The sequence below is a fragment of the Loxodonta africana genome, chromosome 3 (genome assembly GCF_030014295.1).
Source record: "Loxodonta africana isolate mLoxAfr1 chromosome 3, mLoxAfr1.hap2, whole genome shotgun sequence".
Classification (NCBI taxonomy): domain Eukaryota; kingdom Metazoa; phylum Chordata; class Mammalia; order Proboscidea; family Elephantidae; genus Loxodonta; species Loxodonta africana.
In genome coordinates, this window is record NC_087344.1 from 176,974,596 (window position 1) to 176,997,491 (window position 22,896).

The 22,896-nt window shown below is 41.1% G+C and overlaps 1 long non-coding RNA gene across 3 annotated transcripts in view; it reads right to left on the minus strand.

The window, feature by feature from the left end:
* Positions 1 to 22,896, minus strand: part of LOC111750520 (uncharacterized) — a 311,775-nt gene that overhangs the window by 249,304 nt on the left and 39,575 nt on the right. For 2 of the 3 annotated variants that reach the window (XR_010321510.1, XR_010321509.1), the window contains exon 3: positions 5,729 to 5,806. The exons of the other annotated variant lie outside the window; for it this stretch is intronic. This is a non-coding gene — a long non-coding RNA (uncharacterized LOC111750520). The remainder of the gene's footprint in view (positions 1 to 5,728; positions 5,807 to 22,896) is intronic. 3 annotated transcript variants of the gene reach the window in all.

Consider the following 22,896-nt stretch of genomic DNA (forward strand, 5'->3'; position numbering starts at 1 on the left):
TCGTAACTCATTCTTCTTCACTACTTTACAATATCTCATTTTGCTTGAATATACCACAATTTATCTATCTATTCTCCCATTGGTGGATGTTGAGGTTATTTCCAACGTTGTGCTTTGACAAACAAAGCTGCTATGATAATTTTTGTATTTGTCTCTTTGTGTTCATATGTAAAAATGGTGTGGTGGCAGCATCTCACCTCCTCTAACTTCACCAGGGGGAAGGAGGATCAAGATCAACAGCCCAAGGCTGATTGCTGTGAGGCAGAAGGCCACCTCTCTCCATCATCTTTACCAATTCTGACACCAACCGTCCCTCCCACGGCACTCTCTACTTCTCTGCTGAGTTCAATAATTCATTGCAATGGCCACACAGAACTCAAAGACACTACTCATAATTATGGGGTTTATCAGGGAAGTAACAGTTACAATTCAGGGTCAGGAACGCTCAGGATACAATTCTTCCAACAGGACAGCCTCTCCTTTGCCGAGCCTGCAGGCATGCCTCTTTCCGATCCCTTGCCCTCTGCCCTGATAAGGCAGGTGTTACAAAGCTCTTTTAGCTCTGCGAATAAGCACCCCCAGGCACACCACTCTGCCAGTAAACCTCTGCCCAAAGGTGCGCAGCTCTAGCTCCCTAGGTCAGCAACCCTAGCTCCACCAAGTGCTGGAAAGCACCCTACTCCTGAAATAACCCTGGACTTTTCGTGATCCTTACCCAGTCCTAATCAAGCCCCCACATTGAAGTACCTGCCTTAAACCAAACTTCTAGTTCTCACCTTGCCAAAGCACTGTGTAAGTAGTAAGCAATAAACTCGACTTTGTCTAATCCAGAAGCTGTGTTGGTGATTTGGGCGGAGCCGGCATTCACATTTGACAGGCATATTAACATTTTCAGCACATATCATGACAGAAAAAACTTTAAGAAGCATGGCTGTAGTGTATGGAATGTCTGGTTGTGGTAAGTACAATTTCAGCTTTACTATATATTAGCAAATCATATCCATTTGAGTCTTATTTTCTCATCTGTAAAATAAAGTGGTTGGGCAAGATGATGTTTAATTTATTTTTTGGCAGATATTAGCACTTCTTCCATAGTACAGAGTCCATTTCAGAATCATTCTCGACACAGTACTCCAGGAAGCCAATATCAGTCATATTGAGTTGGCCTTCAAGATAATACCTATGATGGTTAAGATTATATGTCAACTTGGCTAGGCCATGATTCTCAGTGGTTTTCCAGATATTGTGTAATCATTCGCCATTTTGTTATCTGATGTGAGCAGCCAATCAGTTGAAGCCCAACGAGTTTCCTTGGGGGTGTGGCCTGCAACTAATATATACAGATGTTCTGGTAAAGCTCTTCCTGAATTCTGCCCCTGATTTATCATCTTCTGACCTCTGACCCCCCGAGCCAGCAACCAGCCACCTGACCTGCAGATCTTGGGATTTGCCAGCTCCTGCAGCCCCATGAGTCACCAGCCTTCTTCCTGACCTGCTGCTTTAGGGTTTGTCAGCCCCTGCAACCACGTGTGTCAGAAGAAACCTCCAGCCTGACGCATGACCCACAGATTTGGGACTTTTCAGAGTCCACAACTCCACGAGCTATTTTCTTTAGGTAAACCTATTGTTTACAGATATATGCTTCACTGGTTTTGCTCCTCTAGAGCACCCAGCCCAAGACAACACCTATTGATCATTTCTTGTTTGTGTCTCTTTCTTCAGTCCAAGCGAGCTAGTTCACTTTCTGCTTCCCCCACATGCCATGCCCATTCCTACAATGGCGCTCTGATCATACTCTTGTCTCTCACTGTTTCTACCCTATTCATGGCCATTTTCAATGTTAAGCTCAAATCAAATCTCCTCCGTGAAAGTATCTCCTGCAAATTCACACACATCCTGGTGGCCTGTCCCCTTCATACATTCTAGAACCTGAAACCATCCTTAGTGATTTGTCATTCTCCAAATATAAACGCTTTTTAGTATTTTTGTTTCTTTTCACGTGTTTTTGTTTAGAGCAGTCCCAGCGTGGTGCAAATAGTTAATGCATTTGGCTGCTAACCAAAAAGTTGACAGAGTCCACCCAGAGGCCCCTCAAAGGAAAGACCAGGTGATCTACTTCTGAAAAAAAACAGCCATTGAAAACCTTATGGAGCACAGTTCTACTCTGACACACATGGCTTGTCATGAATCGGAAACGACTCCATGGCAACTTATGGTTCCTTAGAGTTAGAATCTCTCCCTCTCCTTATTCAGCCTGGCAAACTCCCCTCACCCTTTAAGACTAACTTCAGGGGTCATCTCCACTTAGAAGTATTTGGAAAAATGCCTCCTTTTCTAAAAGTTAGACCTTCCCATCCTCAGTTCCCAAAGCATCCTGTGCTTTCCTCTGTTACAGCAAACATCACGTCGTCATGTTGCTGCTTACTTGTCTTTCTTCCCCAGGATACAGGGAGTCCCTTGAGGGTTGGGATTTGCATTCACAGCACCTACCACGGTACCAGGTGCAGAGTTAGTAATCAAGAAATGTTTCTTGAATTGAAATGAAGTGAAGTGAAATGAAATAAATTAGATTTACTTCAACCCATAAAACTAGTCGAGGTTTTCAGGAAAATCCCAATTTCACAAAATTGTATTATTTTTATTAGATATCATTCATTAATATACAACTGTGATTTCATTTATATAATTCTGCCAGGCTTCTCTCATAAATAAATTCATAGATCAGGAAAAAAAAAAATCTTTTGCCAGATTCCATGTCCTCATGTGGGGTCTGGAAAGTGTTGTCTGGGAAGTGTTGTCACTGAATACCATATAATTGCATTTGCTGACGAATGAGCTATTCCTCAGGAGCAAGGTCAGTGGTTAGCCTCCCCTTATCTTGCCTCACCACTTAGAATGGTGCTGATCCCAGAGCAAGCAGACAATAATGGTTGTCTGATGTAGATGCAGACACCCAAAAGAAATAGAAGAAATATGAGAACCATCTAAGGGGATAAAGAATCAGAAACAATCTCCCAAGTCACTTAACTGTAAAAGTACAAAGACAGGTAGGGAAGAACCTGGCACCTTACTCAATGTAAAATATTGGAAGCTTATAAAGAAAAAAGCTATGAGCTGATGAACCCTTCAGAAATACACCGCGTGTCTGGTCAAGAGCAGAAAGCGGGTTGAATCAAGGGTCTCCTTGAGTAATTGTTTTTTGTGGTCAGGTCATTTTTTAAAAGAAACCTGGTTGTGTGGGAGTTGGTGATGAAGATGAAGAGCAGCTGAGAGACAGGACATTTCTACTCCTCAAGTTCTACTTTGCAGCCTATTTTTCAGATACTGAACTTAGAGAGGAAGTGACGTTAGAATTAAAACACTTTTCTCCATACAAATGATCAGCAGAAAGGAATCGCCTTGCTGCAAAGGTTTAGGGATTGTGTACAACCACCCTTAATGTGAGGAGATGGAGCCTAACATGGCATCACCAAACAATGATCAGATCATGAGCCATCAATCTAATTTCACGATTAGGGTAGCCAAAGCAGCTGGATCAATAATTTTAAAGTCCCACGATTTATCGTCTTGGAAACAGAATAACTCACCCCTGTATGGAGCTTATCAATTGCTCAGCAATCAGATTGCAAATAAGGCTCTGGCTGGATTGTATACCTGGCTGATTATTTTGTACACAAGTGTAATTAGGATTCCAGGCAGGTTTCCTATTACAGGAGGTTAAGAAAACTTAACCAGCACAAAGGATTGAGGTAATATATATTTGATATTATACAATTTTCTACTTCCTTTGTCCCTTCCCAAACACAATTGCTTTCAATAAAGTTGTATGTTTAATTGCTTTTCTCTGCAAACTGCAAGATTGCTAATTTTAGTCTAGGAATTTAAGGTAATGATTACAAATACAGCATTTTAAACACTGACTGTGTATATGCAATTTTTGAAAAGCTATGCACACCTTTTTTAATCTCATGTTCTTTAGTAAAGAACATAAATATATTATTAGAGGGGATAATTTTTAAATGTTAAGGAATCTGCCTCAGTTCTACATAGGAGATCATGAGTCAGAATTTGAATAAACAAAAACATTAATGAAGTTGTTTGAAAAACAAAATGAGGGAAACAGAACATTTAAGGATATGGTAAGTGCTCCTTAAAATAAAATAAGAAGAAGAAAAGCAAAATACTTAGGGGAAATCTCTACCCTCCTCTAGAGCCTAGGATTGGAAAATTGTTGTGGTTATGGTTGTTAAAAAAACAAACCAACTAACCAATGAACTCATTGTCACTGAGTCAAATTCCTATAGCAACCCTATAGGACAGAGTATAACCGCCCCATAGGTTTCGAAGGCTGAAATCTTTACGGAAGCAGACTGCTGCATCGTTCTTCTGCAGAGTAGCTGGTGGGTTCCAGCCGCTGACCTTTTGGTTAGCAGTTGGCTTGAAGGCATCTCAATCTCAACATGTACAGGACTAGACTCATGATCTGTCACTAAAGCCAAATCTTACTCCAGTATTCTCCATGTCAGTGAATGGCACCACAAGTCAGAATTTTGTCTTAAATATTTCTCAGATATGTCCACTGATGACCATACCCACTGTGACTCCCCTAATCCGTGCTGTCAGGCTGCAAAAGATTCTCCGATAGCCTACTAACTGGTCTGCCTACACTCTAACCCTTCCAGCACTTTCTCCACATAGCAGCCTGAGTGACATTTGCAAAACCGAAACCTGATAATGTTACCCCTTGTAAACATTATTATTGACTTTCCACAAATCATAAAAATCAAAACTCTTCACATAGACTACAAGGCCCGACATTTCTGGCTCCTGCCCACCTTTATAATCATCAAATAGTACCGTCATCTGCCTCATTCTCTTCTCTCCAAGCTCATTGACCTTCCTTCAGTTCCTTGAGCTCAGCAAGTTTTTTTTCCACTACAGGACTTTAACACAAGCCATTCCCTCTGCCTGGAATGCTCTCTCTCCCCACCTGTACCTCCACCTAGTTAACTGCTTACTCATCCTTTATGTCTCAGCTAAACCATCACTTTCTCCTCAAAGATGCCTAGGCCCCCAGTCTAAGTCAGGCTTCTTTGTTATACATTTTCACAGAAACCCATATCACCCTTCCTTCAGAGAATTTACTTCCATTATATTACATATCCACTAGTGCCATCACGGAGCTCTGGTGGCACCTTGGTTAAGAGCTTGGCTGCTAACCAAAAGATCAGCAATTCGAATCCATCAACCACTCCTTGGAAACCCTATGGGGCAGTTCTACTCTGTCCTGTAGGGTCACTATGAGTTGGAATCGACTCGATGGCAACTGGTTTGGTTTTTGTTTCTTTTTTTTGGTTTAGCGCCATCATTTGTTCAATGCCTACCCTACTCACCTGACCGAAAGTTCCACAGGAATAAAATCTAGATCTGCTTGTGCTCACCCCTCTTTCCAAGGAGTCTAGCACAATACCCAGCACATAAAGATCTCTTAATAAATAAATATGCATTTGATAAAGAAAAGTTTTAAAGCTATTTCATCTAAATTTGTCTTTCTGTCATTGAAACTGTAATAAAATGTACTGAATGGCCGCTGGCTGGCTCATATAACCACTCTGTGTGAAGGCAGATATTGTAAATGTAACATAATGCTCTGGAAACTGTAGAGATACTGAGTCCATTTATTTTAAGGCAAAGGGATGGAAAATCCATTGAATAATGCTGAACTCACCTCCACAGAGATTCCCCAACAATAGTCACTGTGCTCGGTGAAAGAAATTATTAACAGGGAGGTGCTGTGCTTAAATACCTGTGGAAGGAATAAAAGATTGTGATCTTTTTTGAGTCTAACCTTCTCAATTTACAAAGTAGATAAGATTCAGAAAGGTAAAAAGACTCGCTGCAAGTTCCTATAATGTAGGGCCCTTACTCCCAGACCCAATAATACCTCTTTATTTGTGTTCTTTCATGTTCCTAATATTCTGCTCTGTTCTCAGAAGACATAGGATAAAGTGTTTTAGTTTATGAAAGAAACACAGTAGTTTCACAATACATATAATTATTTAATAAGTATTTATTCAACACCTTCTGTACGTTGGAACTGGGTAGGTAATACAGGAGTTCTGGTGGTACAGTATTTAAGACCTATGGCTGCTGACCAAAAGATCTCCAGTTCAAATCCACCAGTCACTCCTTGGAAACCCTACGGGGCAGTTCCGCTCTGTCCTATAGGGTTGCAATGAGTCAGAATTGACTCAGCAGCAATGGATTTGGTTTGGGGGTAGGAAATGCAGAGCTGAAAAGAAGATAGCCATGATGTCTTCCTTCATGGAACTTATATTAATTAAGATAGTTATACATTGTGAGGGTTGCTATAAAAGAGATAAAGAAAGCAAGGTGGCAAAGTAGTGAAAGGTGGGGTGGTGGGGAGGAAAGCAGCACCCCTTTAGATAGACTGGTCAGAGCACGTCTCTCTGAGGAACATTGGAGTTTGGATGTGAAAGAAGAGGCCAACCCTGTGAAGGGGGTGTACGGGTACCCGCAGTGGAGAGAGGGTTCCAGGCTGAGGCAACAGCACATGCTAAGGCCCTGAGGAAGGAAAGAACTTGTCTTTCTCAAAGAAAATAAAAGTGGTGTGGCTGGGAGGTAGTGAAGAGTGGGGAACATCACATGGGATGATGTTGAAGAGATTGGGAGGAGTCAAATCACTCAGGGTTTTGAAGCTTTGGGCAAGGAGCTTATCCTCTGTTCTAAGAACTGTACATAGAAAGTGTTTAGATGTCTTAGTTGAAGGCAAAATGTGCCTTGACCTGATTTTCATTTTTAAAAGATGGCTGGCTATTGGGAGAAATGGATTTTAGGGAGGCCAGTTAGGGAACTACTGCTGTAATCCAGGCAAGTCATGATGGTGACTTGGGCTAAAGTGATGATAGTGAAGGTGGAGACGCAAATGTTTACGCAACGTATTTTGGGGAAGGGAAGAGACAGGAAGAAGTAGGGACAGAGGTAGAAACAATGAGCAAGGAGCTAAATTTTCAGTAAATGGGTGAAATCAGGAGGCCAGGAGAAGACAGTTTCAAAAGACAAGACCGTGTTAGTGGGTGGTGTAGTTGAATGCTGTAAGGTAAAAGGAATTTGGGGTTTTAAATGAGAAAGGAAGATAAATTATTTAAATATGACAATGAGAAAGTAGGAGCATGTTTACTACCCCTCATGAGGCATGAAAGGAAAAAAAAAAGGAAAACAGCCTCCTAGGTGAGGATTGCAGAGGGGATGGTAGTGTCAGAAGAAGACAACTAGGTTTCAATTAAGGCAAGGAGATGAAGGAAATGTCCACACACAAATATGTTTGTTGATCACAGATCAGGAATCCCAGAGGATACAGTAAAAGAATTGTACAGGAAGAAGGGTGGGGAATTAGGGATCAACATCATAATATAAGAATAAAAAAAAAGATGGTTGACTGTGGAGCCTTGGATTTATGGCAGGGACTGAGGTGAATAGGGACTTCATACATGACAGGATAATCCTGAAAAGCTTTATTAGAAGGAGGACGATAAATTCAAGCTATGACCTTGAACATGTGGCTTGAAGGCATGGAGATTTCCAGGTGACTTCCTCCTGCAACTCATGGGATGGGTCTAGGTGATGTGTCACTTGGTGCAACTGATCCATCCCGTAAAGAAAATGAGCCCTATGACTCGTGTCCACAATAATAGTCTCTCGGACAGCCAGAAATGATGTTTTGAAGCTGCCACGTTCTTACTGAATATCACTTCCCTAGACAGGGTTGTTTGGAATATGAGTGGGCACCTGCCCCAACCTGGACCAATTAGAATCTTTTCCTAGAATCTTTCTATTTGGGACAAGGAGTTCCTCACTGGGAATAGAAATCATGAGATGTAAAACTTGTTATCTATGGGACAGCAATTTCTCCTGTCATGCAGAGACAGCCAGTCAGAATGAGAACAGCTCAGCTCTTCCTTGGATTCCGTGAGCCAATAAATTTATCTTTTTGCCTAAGATAGAGTTGGGTTTCTGTCACCTGAAACCAAAAGAGTACTAACTTGAACAAAGAATAATAGCTAATGCACAGTACTGTAGTCTCCTGCTACTGATCATAGGTAGCCATAGTATAATAGCCTTCATAAAATAAGCTAACAAATCCCCTACACCTCAGCATGAGAGAGCCATAAAAGTGGGAAATACTAACGTTACATAATCCTACAAGGCATCTTCCAGATATATGACTTACTTGCCCTTAACTGAGGACTCTAGGATATATCAAAACTGCTGTTGAGTAAGTCCAGATGCCAGGGTGTTGTGTCTTGTTAAGGTGACCTTCAGCTAGCTCTAAGGTTAGGCAAAGGTCCAATGAAAAAATTACAGAAGTAGGCAAATTGTATGCAGGAGAGAGAAGCACCCTAAGCTGACCTTGGCAAGACGCTCAAATGAAAAATCTATTTCAAAGCAAAAGGGATTGTTAATATTCAGAAAACTTCATAAAGTAGTTTGCAAGAGTCTGTAAAGCAGAAGGAACTCAACGAAGGTTAACTGGGGGAGCCTGTACACTATACCAGTAAAACCAAGCTAGTAGCAGGAAACTTTTATGATCTGGGCAGAATACAGAGAACTTGCCAGGGTAAAAGCTTTGAAATGATATCAAGAAGAGCAGGAACTTGGATCCAAACTACAAACTAGAGCCCAGAGATAAATCCCTCAGGCCTCATTTTACTCATTTGTAAAATGGGCAGAATGATAGAGTGTGATTCATAGTCTTCTTGTGAGGATTGAATGATGCAGACAAGTACTAGCAACTGATGCCAAACCTGAAAGCTGCCTGCCACTCCTTACACTGAAAAGACCCTTCCAGGGAGCAAATATACAGAAGATGTGAAGTGCAGAGCCTTGGGCACATGGAAAGAGCTGAGGGTCCCAGGACCAAGCCTTTATGGGAGAATTTTCCCTAGCCTCTTGGGTGGTGACAGCATTAAGATCCCCATTACAGGGATGGGTTTCAGTGCTTGGCTTAGAGAGCTTCCCTGGATCCATTTTGTTACCTATCTTCTTAACACTGAATCTCTTTCACGGCAATGAGCTCATCTGATCCTTAGAACACTCCTGGGAAGATTACAGAGTAGGATTGCAGTCTTCATTGATGATCTAGCTCAGGCGGATCATCAAAGGCAAAGTCAAGCCTGAGCCCAGGTGCCTTAGCCTCCAAGGCCAACGCTCTTGCCACAAAACCACGTCACGTTACGTGAGACTGATTTCGTCCTCTGCTGTGTTTTTGTTCACATGGAAAATGTCACATAAAGTTTCAGTAATTTAATTCAGTTCATGCATTTTTGAGCACTTGCTATATGTTCTTGCTAGAAACTATGCTGAAAGCACAGAATTGCTGTAGCTAAGTAAAGGAGCACCAAAAATAACTTCGAAAGTTCTCTTTACTCTGTATCTGCTTCTGCCCCTGCCCCTATTCAGGCCACCATCTGGAGTATTGCAAGAATCTCCTAAGCGGTCTACCAGTTTCTAGTTTCTCTTAATCCTCCATATGGCTGCCATCATTTGTACACACTTCAAAATTTATCATTGTCTTGCTTGGGAGCCTTCATGGCGCCCCAGTCTCTTCAGCAGGGTTTCTCAATCCTAGTTACATATTAGAATCACCAGAGTAGCTTTAAATGCCCAGGTCCTCTCCCAGATTTTTTTTTTTTTTAACCCCTTTGTTTTAGAATTGGTGTGTACAGTCTAACTTTTGTGTGTGTGTGTGCTTTAGGTGAAATTTTACAGAACAAATTAGTTTCCCATTACACAATTAATACACATACTGTTTCATGACATTGGTTGCCAACCCCAGCGCATGTCAACACTCTCTCCTTCTTGACCTTGGGTCCCCCATTTTCCATTCGATCAGCTTTCCTGTCCCCTCCTGCCTTTTCATCCTTGCCCCTGGGCTGGTGTGCCCGTTGAGTTTCATATACATGGTTGAGATACATGTATTATTGTTTGTTTTATGGGACTGTCTAATCTTTGGCTGAAGGGCAAACCTCAGAGTGACTTGAGTACTGAGTTAACAGGGTGTCCAGGGGTCATACTTTCGGGGTTTATCCCAGATATTCTGACTTTAATTAGTCTGGAGTGGAGCCCCCATTTGTTTTTTTTCTTTTGCTTTTAATCTCCAGGTGATGTTAAAGTGCAGCCAAGTTTGGAAACCCTGGCCCTAACAATTTAAGCTGGATCTCCTGAGCACTGCATTGAGGCCCTTCACAACCAGGCAATGCCTAATTTTTCTCTCTTATCTCTCCCCATTTGTGCTCTTAACACTATTAAAAAAAAAAAAGCCCTGTACTATAGTACTTGTTATTATAACAGCACTTTAAGGTAGCTGTCATCCCTAAGACTGTGAGCCTCAAGGGCGAGGATTATCTTTCAACTCTGTATTCCTACAGTCCTGCCTTACCAGTTGCCTTGGAATCAACTCTGATTCATGGTGACCCTATATGTGTCAGAGTAGAGCTGTGCTCCATAGTTTTCAATAGCTGATATTTTGGAAATAGATCTCCAGGTCTTTCTTCCAGTGTGCCTCTGGGTAGACTCAAAAACTGCCAACTTTTTTGTTAGAAGCAGAGCATGTTAACCATTTGGACTACACAGGGACTCCAGAACCCTGTCTAATAATTGGCAAATAGTATGAATGAATGAATGTTGTTTGAATGGGTAGACGGATGTACAGACCGATAGGTGGGTGGATTGTTGTTTTTAGTTGTGGTTGAGTCTGTTCCAACTCTAGATAGATAAATTCTGAACTAATCTGATCAGGGTCCCATAGGCCTGCACTGTCATAGCTGAATTATCAAGATTAAAAACTAAGGCTCTTATATTGATATGTCTCTAATATTTTCTCCAGAAAATTCTTGCCCAGAAAGACAAGGGTGCAAGCCAGTAAATAACTTTGTTTTGTTTCATTTTTCACTGTGGAAACTCCCACAAAATCCATTTATCCAGACAGTTGACTGTTCAGCCAGTCCTTTTCAGAACAACTAGGCAAACTCACTCGTATCTAACGAGGCAAACTCAACTAGACAAACTCACTCGTATCTAACTCTCTTCAAAATGCTTCAGAACACTCCCCAAAAGCCTGGTCTGGTCTGCCAATCCTAAACGGTTATAACCTGAACTTTTCCCAATCCCAATCAGAGTCCTACAATAAAATTCCAATACAAACTGACCTCTAAATTCTATAAATTTCTGCCCCTGAACACCCTCTTCTGAGACTCTAGACATTTCAAGAGGGTGCTCTCCTTATATCGGTAAATAATATACTCAGCTTTGCTTGATCAATAGGTTATACTAGTGGTCTTCTGGGGGTGTCAAGACAACACTTAACATTCTTTTCCTACCCTAGAGGGTGATTTGGGGTAAAGAAGTTACATTGTCAAGTGTTTCTAGAAATAAAATGAGTCCAGTAATACTTGTCACATGTCTTCTTCACAAAGTCTTGGGAAGCATTGAGTGTGCTGCAATTTTCAACAGCACTTTGCATCCAAGGATCTCAAAGCATTTTATTTCCACCCAAGTGCAAATATGTTACCTGATTAACAGTGCTGCTTCTGCAAGTGGCAAAGGATTTCACAGCTCCAAGCACCGTCTGTCAAACTTAGCACTCTCTAAATGCAATGACTTTATCATACCATTCTAAGAGCAATGCAATGGGAAGAACTGGATGGAAACGAAGACCGTTAAACTTGCTGCTGGCTCCCTAATTAAGAACTAAAGAATGCCTCCGAAATGCTGATTTCTTTATTTGACTTCATTAGAACAATCACACATGGATGGACTCATAATTACTCTTAAATGACAAGTGCTAGTTTATTAACGTTACCAAACTGAGGAGCGGTACAAGTGTCTGCAATATGTCAATTTCAAAACGCTGTGAAACAAACTGTTACTGTTAATTATGTTGAACCTTTCACATTTTGGATTCTAAATGGAACTAATGCTTGCTTTTACAGGCTTGCAACACTCTGTCCTTATGCTTCACAGGGAGGAAAAAAAAAAATCTACCTATTGTTCATTACCTAACAACAGGGTATGTAGAAAGCAGAAAACAGTTAATAGTATTTTTTGAAAAGGATCATAAACCAAGCCGCATTGGACTTCAGTAAAATCCGATGATGGCAGAGATCAGCATTAGGATTTCTGTGCAAGAAAAAAAAAAAAAATGCAGTGTTGGTTTCGGAAGTGTTCCTTCCCATTGCTTGCTGCCTGGGTGTTCAAGATGCAAAGAAAAAGTTTAGAGCGTTCGTGAGCTGCTTCTTCAAAGAAAGACTCTAATTACTGAATTTCTAACTCATCCATGCGTATTGGGCTTTATATCATTCCAAAGATGCAGTTTGACATTTGAGCAATAATACTGTACTTACTGGACAATATAAGGGGGGAAAAAAACGAGAGAAATGTGAGGTCTTCTATGAACTTGAGATGATTGCTTTATCCCTGCCAACATGTACTGAAACTGGATTTGTAATCACTAAAGACAGTCCTGCCAGAAATAATTCTGTAGTCTATAGGACCTTTCTAATTTCTGCTAATTGACTAAAACTCCCAGGATAAATTATAAAATTTTGTGAATTGGAGAAAGAAATAATATGATTATTAAAACTCCAAAGCAATGAGTCAAGCCACGTGTCTTCATTATCCACAGAACAATACCCTCCAACAGTGACCAGAATGCATCCTAGCAACATAATAAGCTCTTCACTAAGAACAAAGAAGATATAATGATTGAAGTAAATCACTGCCCATCCTTGTTTTGCATTCTATTCTTGGTTCTGCTGCTAATTTGTAGCCCTAGTAAATCACTAGTCTACCTTAGTGTTTCCAGGCCTCTTCCTATAAAATTAAAAGGAAATATTGTGGGATGCTGTTGTCAGGTGCCATCCAGTCAGTTCCGACTCATAGCCACCCCATATACAACGGAATGAAACACTGCCCAGTCCTGAGCCATCCTCACAATCATTGTTATGCTTAAGCCCATGGTTGCAGCCACTGTGTCAGATATTTGTAGCTGTTTCTTCTCATTTTGAGTTGTGCCGTATCAACAAATGAAGGTCCTGAAAGCTTGAGTCCATCCACGTCATTAAGGTCAACTCTACTTTAAGGAGGCAGCTCTTTCCCAGTCATCTTTTGAGTGCCTTCCAACCTTGGGGGCGGTGCTCATCTTCCAGCACACATTCCATCAGACTGTGTTCCACTGCTATTTTTAAGGTTTTCACTGGCCAAATCTTTTCAGAAGTAGACTGCCGGATCCTTCTCCCTAGTCTGTCTTAGTCTAGAAGCTCGGCTGAAACCTGTCCACCATGAGTGACCCTGTTGGTATTTGAATACCAGTGGTATAGCTTCCAGCATCACAGCAAAACACAAGCCCTGACAATATGACAAACTGAGAGACTTGTTGGGTATTTGACCAAAAAAAAAAAAAGCAAAGGTGTGGATTAAGTTAAGTAATATTAACTCAAATTTGAGGTCAAATAGGGTCCGAACCTTCCTTACCTGCCAACACCAGATTTCACAAAACACTACTTGTTCTTTTTGTAGTCTCCAGAGACCAGCCTTTAAATTTTCATAATAAAATGTTGTCAAAGCCCAGCCACAAGGAGCAACAGTGATTTTTTTCTCTCTTTCCTTTCATCCTCCTCGCTACTTATTCCCCTTTTTCTACCTTCACAGTGGGATGATTTCAGAACAAAATAAAAAAATAAATAAAGGCAGGGGGAAAAAATCTGGTGCCTCATCTGTCTTCCTGCCAGGTCCTTTCCCCTAGGTATCTGTCCCTCTTTTAGTCCCTCTCATGGATTGAATTATGTCCCCCAAAAAATGTATCAACTTGGTTAAGCCATGATTCCCAGTACTGTGTGGTTGTCCTCCATTTTGTGATTGTAACTTTATGTTAAAAGGATTAGGGTGGGATTGTAACACCACCCTTACTCAGGTCACCTCCCAGATCCAATGTGAAGAGAGTTTGCCTGGGGTGTGGCCTGCACCACCTTTTATCTCTCAAGAGATAAAAGAAAAAGGGAAGCAAGCAGAGCGTTGAGGACCTCATACCACCAAGAAAGCAGCATCAGGAGCAGAGTGCATCCTTTGGACCCAGGGTCTCTGTGCCTGAGAAGCTCCTTGACCGGGGGAAGATTGAGGACAAGGACCTTCCTCCAGAGCCGACAGATGACTTGATGATGATGACTTGAATTTGGATTTTAGCCTACTTTACTGTGAGAAAATAAATTGTTCTTTGTTAAAGCCATCCACTTGTGGTATTTCTGTTAGTGCAGCACTAGATGACTAAGACAGTCCCACCTTGTTACAGAAAGGAAAAGGTAAGCTACCCATTCGAGTTGGTTCCAACTCATGGCGACCCCGTGTGTGTCCAGGAAGAACTGTGTTCCATAAGGTTTTCAGTGGTTGATATTTTGGAATTAGGTTGCCAGGCCTTTTTCTTCCCAGATGCCTCTGGGTGGCATTGAACTTCTAACCTTCAGTTAGCAGCAGAGCACATTAACTGTTTGTATCACTCAGGAACTCCAAAGGTAAGCTACAACCAAAACCAAATTTGTTGTCCCTGAGTTGATTCCAACTCATGGCTACCACATGTGTTCCTGAGTAGAACTGCTTCATAGGGTTTTCCTGGCTGTAATCTTTAAGAAACAGGTCACCAGGCCTTTTCTTCCATGACACCGCTGGGTGGGTTCAAACTGACAACTTTTTAGAATAGTAAAGTAGACCTTGCCACCACCAATTCCTCCTGAGCTCCACACCTACCCACCAACAGATACTAGTAAAACCCCTTGAATTTTTAATCTACTGCTGGGAATGACATAAAAAATATACCATCGGAGATTATCCAGTGAAATTTTCATCTCTACTAAGGCAATGCTACTGTTAAAAAAAAAAAAAAAAAAAAATTATTTTTGCCCCACTCCTGGGTATTTATTTTTCACTGCTAAAGAATCCAAGCCCAAACATTGCAATGAGCCTGAGACAACTCAGCTATTAAAAACTGCCCTCAACTGTTACCAAAGGTGTCTCCTTGGTGGCCATTCTCAGCAATCCCTTTCAGCAAATGAAAATGCAGCTCAGAGAGAGGCAAAGCACTCATTTACAAATTAGCTCCCTTGCAGTTAATATATTGTTGCTAGGATTTAATGCTCTCATTATCTTTCATTATTTACAGCCAATGTCTTAATATCCCATGAAATGTTTCTTCTGACTCATTCTGAAAATGATTTTAATCTTCTGATTTAGCTTGTTCTAAACTCAAACACTTTGCCATAATGAACCTGCTCCCCCTAATTAACTGTTCATGGGGAGCCCACACTACCCTGCAAGAAAGTTATTACTGATGTGAAGTGTTCAAACGGCCCTGGTAGGTGGCCGGGCTGCCAGCAGGCTCAGCATTCACAGTCCCATCAATTGCTTCATAACCATGAACTTGGATTCTCAGTAGCAATATCTCCTAACAGGTATCATAAAACGTGCCCGAGTGAATATCTACATGTCCCAAGTGGAATCCTTTCACTCTCTGCCTATAACTACAACAGTCAACACTAGAAACGTGTTTATTAAATCAAACAGCTTTTATTGGCATGCTTACCAAGAAACCACCACTGTGGAAGGCAGTGGAGATTAATGGATGTGTAAGTCACAGCCACAGGTCTCAAAAGCTCACAGTCAAGCAGAGGAAATTCCACAGGAATGTGATTTCTAACAAAAGATGTAAATAAAAGTTTCAAACACAAAATATCATAAAACATTACAAGACTAATTGCCAAATAAGTAGATTAGACAGTTCAGAACAGAAAGAGATCATGGTGGGCAAGAATGAGCTGGAAAGACTTCACAATTTTAAAGATGCTTAGGCAAAATCTTGAGGAAAGATAGGGGCTGACTGATTGAAGATGGAGGAGGGCATTCTTAATAATTAACTGCAAATCACTCATTTAGTGAGTACCTATTGTGCGTCAGGCAATCAACTCAGGGCTTTTACTTACATTAACTCATTTACACTTCAAAATGCACAACAGGTAGGCTTGATATCTTTATTTTTTCAAACGAAAATTGAGGCATGGAAAATCACACAGTTAATTAGTGGCAGAGCCCTGATTAGATACACTCGGAATCCTAAGCCCATCTTTCCACTTCATCATATGTCCCTGTTTAGTGTCAGTGAAGGAAAACAGTGAGAAAGAACCTGAAGACCAGACGCTTCTTGTAGATTGGTTTGCCTGTAGGAAAAGGCCCAAGAAGTTGAACCAAGAGAGATAAGGATAGAAAGGACTATGAAAAGTTCTGAATGCCCTGCTGCAGTGTGAAGTCACTGAGTTTAGAAAGCTCACTTTGGTTGTAGGGTCAACATTCATTAGAGGGGAAAAGACAAAATTGGGAGACAATTTAAGACACAGATAATTCAATGAACTTTGTGGTAGTCTATATACAACGGAGTAATGGCTTGCGCTAGGGCACTAGCAGTGGAAACTGGCAAAAGAAATGGATGTGAGAGACAGTACAAAGAAAAAAAATCAGGATTTGCCAACTAGCAGAAACTTTCCAGCATTTCTGCATTTGCTCTTCTCCCAGGACGCACACCTCAACTATGTTTTCCACCTACCCTTGCAGATACAATAGTCACATGCCTGAGTCTAGCCAAACAAGTGTGAGCAGAAGCGAGATAAAGCACTTTCGGGTCAGATGCAAAAAACTTCCTACAACCACCAAAAACAAACCAAACCAAACCCAGTGCAGTCGACTCAATTCCGACTCATAGCGACCCTAAAGGACAGAGTAGAACTGCCCCATAGAGTTTCCAAGGAGCGCCTGGCAGATTCAAACTGCCGACCCTTTGGTTAGCAGTCATAGCACTTAACCACTACGCCACCCACAATGCCCACGAAATCATAGAGCCTAAGGATGGCAGAAGCCTGGTTTCCTCCTCCTTGTTTAGAGGAGAGCTGCCCACTGACCAGGAACACCTGATTGGGACTCTGTATAATTGAGAAATCAACTCCGATCATATTAGAGCCATTATACATGTTTAGATTTATTTTTATAGCAGGTTAGCATTACTTTAAATAACACAGCAACAAATCAGATGTAGAAATGAGATTAAGCAAGCAAGATAATGATAATGATTGGCCCTTCGGTGCCAGGAATGATCATTTTTAACAGGGAGTTTCATCAGGAAAGACCAATTGCTTGAAAAGGACATCCTGGTTGGTAAACTAGAGGGCCAGCAAAAATGAGAGAAATTCTCAATAAGATGGACTGACACAATAGCCAAAACAATGGACTCAAACCCACCAACAATCACGAAGATGGTGCAAGACTGGACAATGAATGCTTTGTTCCGTTATACACAAGGTCATCAGGAGTCAGCATCGACTCAATGGCAACTAACAGCAATGACATCAATCGTTAAACAAAGAAGTGGGAATTGGAGGTGATTTTCATTGTTAAGTATGTCAAGGGAGTCACTAGTAGAGCAACTTAACTGAAATATCCATGGGGCAGTTCATGCTGTGGGAAAAATAGGTCAGGGTGAGACATAAACATTTGGGATTTGCTGCAAAAGGTAATAGTTAACATCATAGAAGCTGCTGAGCTCCCAAGTATGTGTTGAGAAGAGAAGCTGTGAAGCAGAGCTTCACAGATGTGGGGAGGAAACCAATCGAAGGAAATGTCATGAAAACCGCATAAGGAGAGGGCTACAAAAAAAAAAGTGGCTAAGTGTTTGTGGGAAACCCTAGTGGTGCAGTGGTTAAGTGCTACAGCTGCTAACCAAAGGGTTGGCAGTTCAAATCCACCAGGCGCTCCTTGGAAACTCTATGGGGCAGTTCTACTCTGTCCTTTAGGGTCACTAGGAGTCGGAATCGACTCAATGGCGCTGGGTTTGGTTTTTTTGGTTTAAGTGTTTGTGGGGGAAAAAACTAAACGCAGACTTTATTTGAAAGCAAGACTTTGTTTTTTATAAGAACTGAATTGCAGAAAGGAAAAGGAACATGTTCACCAGCCAGAATCAGGTCGCCACAGCCCAGTTCCTTTACACAACAGCGAGAGGCTTTCTATTACACGTGAACACAATCTAAGGCCCCATACTGGGATGAATAACTGGTGTCCCCCCAAAATCAATGTCCACTCAGAACCTTAGAATGTGACCGCATTTGGAAATAGGGTCTTTGTAGACGTCAGCAAGTTAAGATGATGTCATACTGGATTGGTAGGGATGGGAGCTAAATCCAGCGACTGGGATCCTGATAAGAAGAGACACAGAGACAGGGGGAGAAGGCTATATGAAGATGGAGGCAGAGATTGGAGTGATGGGTCTACAAGACAAGGAATGCTGAGGGTTGCCACCAACTACTCAAAGCTAGAAAGAGGCAAGGAAGGATTCTTCCCTACATAGAGCCTTCAGAGGGAGCATGGCCTTGATTTTGGACAGCAAGCCTCAAGAACGATGAAAGAATAAATTTCTATTGATTTAATTTGTGGTAATTTGCCACAGCAGCCCTAGGAAATTAATATAGACCTCCTCTAAGAACTGTCATTGATTCAGCAGGGGAGAAGGAAGAGAAGATGAGACCTCATGACACTCAGCAGTAGAAATGAAAATAGAACTCTGTCATTAGCTAGTGAAACTCAAAAAGGCTACTTGAGAGAGATCTCAATACATTTGAACAAGATCACAGTATTTGCTTAATTTGTTGTTGTTGTTGTTAGGGGCTCTTGAGTAGGTTCCGACTCACAGTGACCCTATGTACAACAGAACAAAACACTGACCGGTCCTGCATCATCCTCACAGTTGTTGCTATGTTTGAGCCCATTGTTGCAGCAACTTTTTCAATCTGTCTCGTTGAAGATCTTCCTCTTTTTCCTTGACTCCCTACTTTACCGAGCATGATGTCTGTCATGGATTTAATTGTGTACCCCAAAAATATGTCTCATTTTGGGTAGGCTATGATTCCCTGTATTGTTTGGTTGTCCTCCATTTTGTGATTGATGTAATTTCCTATGTGTTGTAACTCCTAATCTCTGCCTGTGGTTAATGAAGCAGGATTAGATTATGTTAAAGAGGATTAGGGTGGGATGTAACACCCTTACTCAGGTCACATCCCTGATCCAATGTAAAGGGAGTTTCCCTGGGGTGTGGCCTGCATCAACTTCTATCTTACAAGAGATAAAAGGAAACGGAAGTGAGCAGAGAGATGAAGGACCTCATACCACCGAGAAAGCAGTGCAGGGAGAAGAGCGAGTCCTTCAGACCCAAGGTTTCTGCACAGAGAAACTCCTAGATCATGGAATGGTTGATGACAAGGACCTTGCTCCAGAGTCAACAGAGAGAGAAAGCCTTCCCTTGGAGCTGGTGCCCTGAATTTGGACTTGTAGCCTACTAAATTGTGGGAGAATAAACTTCTGTTTGTTAAAGCCATCCACTTGTGGTACTTCTGTTATAGCAGCACTGGATGGCTAAGACAATGTCCTTCTTCAGGGACTGGTCTCTCCTGATAACATATTCAAAGCGTCCAAGATAAAGTCTTGCCATCCTCCCCTTTAAGGTGCATTGTTCATTCTTCTGTCAGTCCATGGTATATTCAATATTCTTTACCAACACCATATTTCAAGTGCATCAATTCTTCCTGGTTCTTCCTTATTTGCTGTCCAGATTTCACATGCGTATGAAGTAATTGAAAATACCGTGGTACACCTTAGTCCTCGAGGTGGCATCTTTACTTTTTAACACTTTAAAGAGGTCTTTTGCAGCAAATTTGCCCAATACAATATGTCATTTGATTTCTTGACCCCTGCTTCCATGGGCGTTGATTGTGGACCCAAGTAAAATGAAATCCTTGACAACTTCAATATTTTCTCCATTTATCATGATGTTGCTTATTGGTCCAATTGTGAGGATTTTTGTTTTCTTTACGTTGAGGTGTAATCCATTCCGAAGGTTATGTTCTTTGACCTTCATCAGTAAGTGCTTCAAATCCCCTTTGCTTTCAGCAAAGATGGTTGTGACATCTGCATATCACAGGTTGTTAATGAGTCTTCCTCCATTCCTGATGCTGCACACTTCTTCATATGGTCCAGTTTCTCAGATTATTTGCTCAGCGTACAGATTGAATAAGTATGGTGAAAGGATACAACCTTGATGCACATATTTCCTGACTTTAAACCATGCAGTATCCTCTTGTTCTCTTCGAATAACTGCTGCTTGGCTATATACAGGTTCCTCATGAGCATAATTAACTGTTCTGGAATTTTCATTCTCATAATATTATCCATAATTTGTTATGCTTCACACAGTTGAATGCCTTTGCATAGTCAATAAAACAAGGTAAACATCTTTCCAGTGTACTCTCCTTTCAGCCAAGACCCGTATGACATCAGCAACGATATTCCCCATTTCATGTCTTCTGAATCCAGCTTGAGTTTCTGGCAGTTCCTCGTCAATGCACTGCTGCAACCATTTCTGAATTATCTTCAGCAAAATTTTACTTGCATGTGATACTAATGACATTATTCAATGATTTCTGCTTTCTGTTGAATCATCTTTCTTTGGAATGGGCACAGATATGGATCTCTTCCAGTCAGCTGACCAGGTAGCTGTCTACCAAATTTCCTGGCATAGATGAGTGGGTACTTCCAGCATTGCATTCCTTTGTTGAAACATCTCAATTGATATTCCATCAATTCCTGGAGGTTTGTTTTTCGCCAATGCCTCTTCAGTGCAGCTTGGACTTTTTCCTGCAATACCATCAGTTCTTGATCATGTGCTACCTCCTGAAATGTGGAACGTCAACCAATTCTTTTTGGTACAGTGACTCTGTATTCCTTCCATCTTCTTCTGATGCTTCCTGTGATGTTCAATTTTTTCCCAGAGAATCCTTCAATACTACAACTCAAAGTGTTACCAATGGCCAATCTGACACAAAGGGTCCATGTCTTTTCCCGAGTGAGAATACATGGGAAAGACAAATTTTATCTTCAGTAAGCTTTATTTTGCTTAAGTCAAGCAAAAGGAGTCACGGGTTATCTAAGCCTCTCCAAAAGACTGACTCAAAAAGGGAGGCAAGTAGAGGGCTTATATGGGTTCGGTGGAGACAATAGAGTAATGAATATTTAGTGGGTTTCTTTCAAGGGGCGGGTACTTCTCCAAATGGCGGTGTATGTTAATTAGGTTGCCGTGCATCTGGAATCTGAGATGGAACCCGTTGCTATTCAAGATGGAGTCCTCTCGGCAGCCCTTAGCATCACTTATTATGGGATATAGTGCATGCGCACTTTATCTTCAGCACTACATCACCATCTTCGGAGGGCTAAGAAGGCCAAACAGCAGTCGCACTCTGCTCCTCTGCGCGTACAATACCTGCAAAGGAGGAGGGGACTAGGAAGACACTAAGAAGAAGATAGTGAGTCAGTGGCTTCCCCAATCCTATCTAACGCTGACAGGGTGGGTTCCTGTTTACCCAACTTCTAGGTGGCAATCTTTTTAAAAGCTCTTTTGTTCAGCCACCGGCACAGTTAACCCCATCTGTCTCAAAAGCTTGAATTTTTTCTTTAGTTCTTTCTGCTTGAGAAATGCTAAGAGTGTTCTTCCCTTCTGGTTTTCTAATTCCAGGTCTTTGCACATTTCGTTACAATACTTTATTTTGTCATTTCAAGTGGCCCTTTGAGAGCCACCATTCATCTGTCAGTTTGTCGTACTGTGGTGGCTTTCATGTTGCTCTGATGCTGGAAGTTATGCCACCTGTAATTCAAATACCAATAGGGCCACGCAGGGTAGACAGGTTCCAGTGGAGCTTCCAGATTCAGACAGACTGGGAAGAAGGATCTAGTAATCTACTTCTGAAAAAATTGGCCAGTGGAAACATTACTGATAGCAGCTGAATACTGCTCAATTTAGGTTCTCCAATTTGGATCTGTAAAAGAGTTTCAGACTTCAACAATGAGATCAAAGCACTTAAAGAAAGATCTCTTTATTAGTTGAATTTTTCCCTTTTAGAATATATGACACAAAGTTCTGTTAATTATGAGAGTTGCCTTCCTTTTTTTTCACAAGAGGTCAAGAAGAAAGTGGATTACAAAAATAATCATTGGATTTGTGACCAGATGTAATTACAGAAGGTGCACTGCAGAAAAGTCAAGAGGAAGGAACCTGTCTGGAGTGGAAGCGTGAGATGCCCAAAAGCCTCATGCAAGCATGCATATTGACATAGGCAGAGTTATATATTTATATGAATACAAATATGAAAGCATATATATTAGGTTGTTGACAAGGCCAAGGGTATGGGAGGGTGAAGAGCCAAGAAAAAAAAAAGATGAAAAGAGACAGAACAGAATTTCAAATTTTCATGAAATCCATACTTTTCCGGAGCCATGGAGCCTGGATGAACCCCCTGACACTATTACCCTAAGATAATCTTTAAACCTTAAACTAAAAATATCTCCTGAAGTCTTCTTAAAACCAAGCACTAGTTTAGCTTAACTAGTAAGGAAAGTCTGCCTTGAGCATTATGGTCTTTTAAGATCTATCTATATGGGATCAAACTGACAAGAGCAATTTGAAAGATTAGATAGGAAACTTAGGGGCAGTGAGTTAATGTTAATGGAGGAGGAACAACTGAGAACAGGAGGGTGAGAATAGTTGTACAATTTGATGAATGTAGTCTGTGTCACAGAATTGTACATGTAAAAACTTAAATTGGCGTATTTTTTGCTGTGTATATTCTCAACAACAAAATTAATTATTTTTATATTCTCAACAACAAAATTAATTATATTTAAAAAATCCAGTGAGGCAAAACTCAGCATTAGAATTGACACAAACTTTCTAAAGAGGGATTTTCT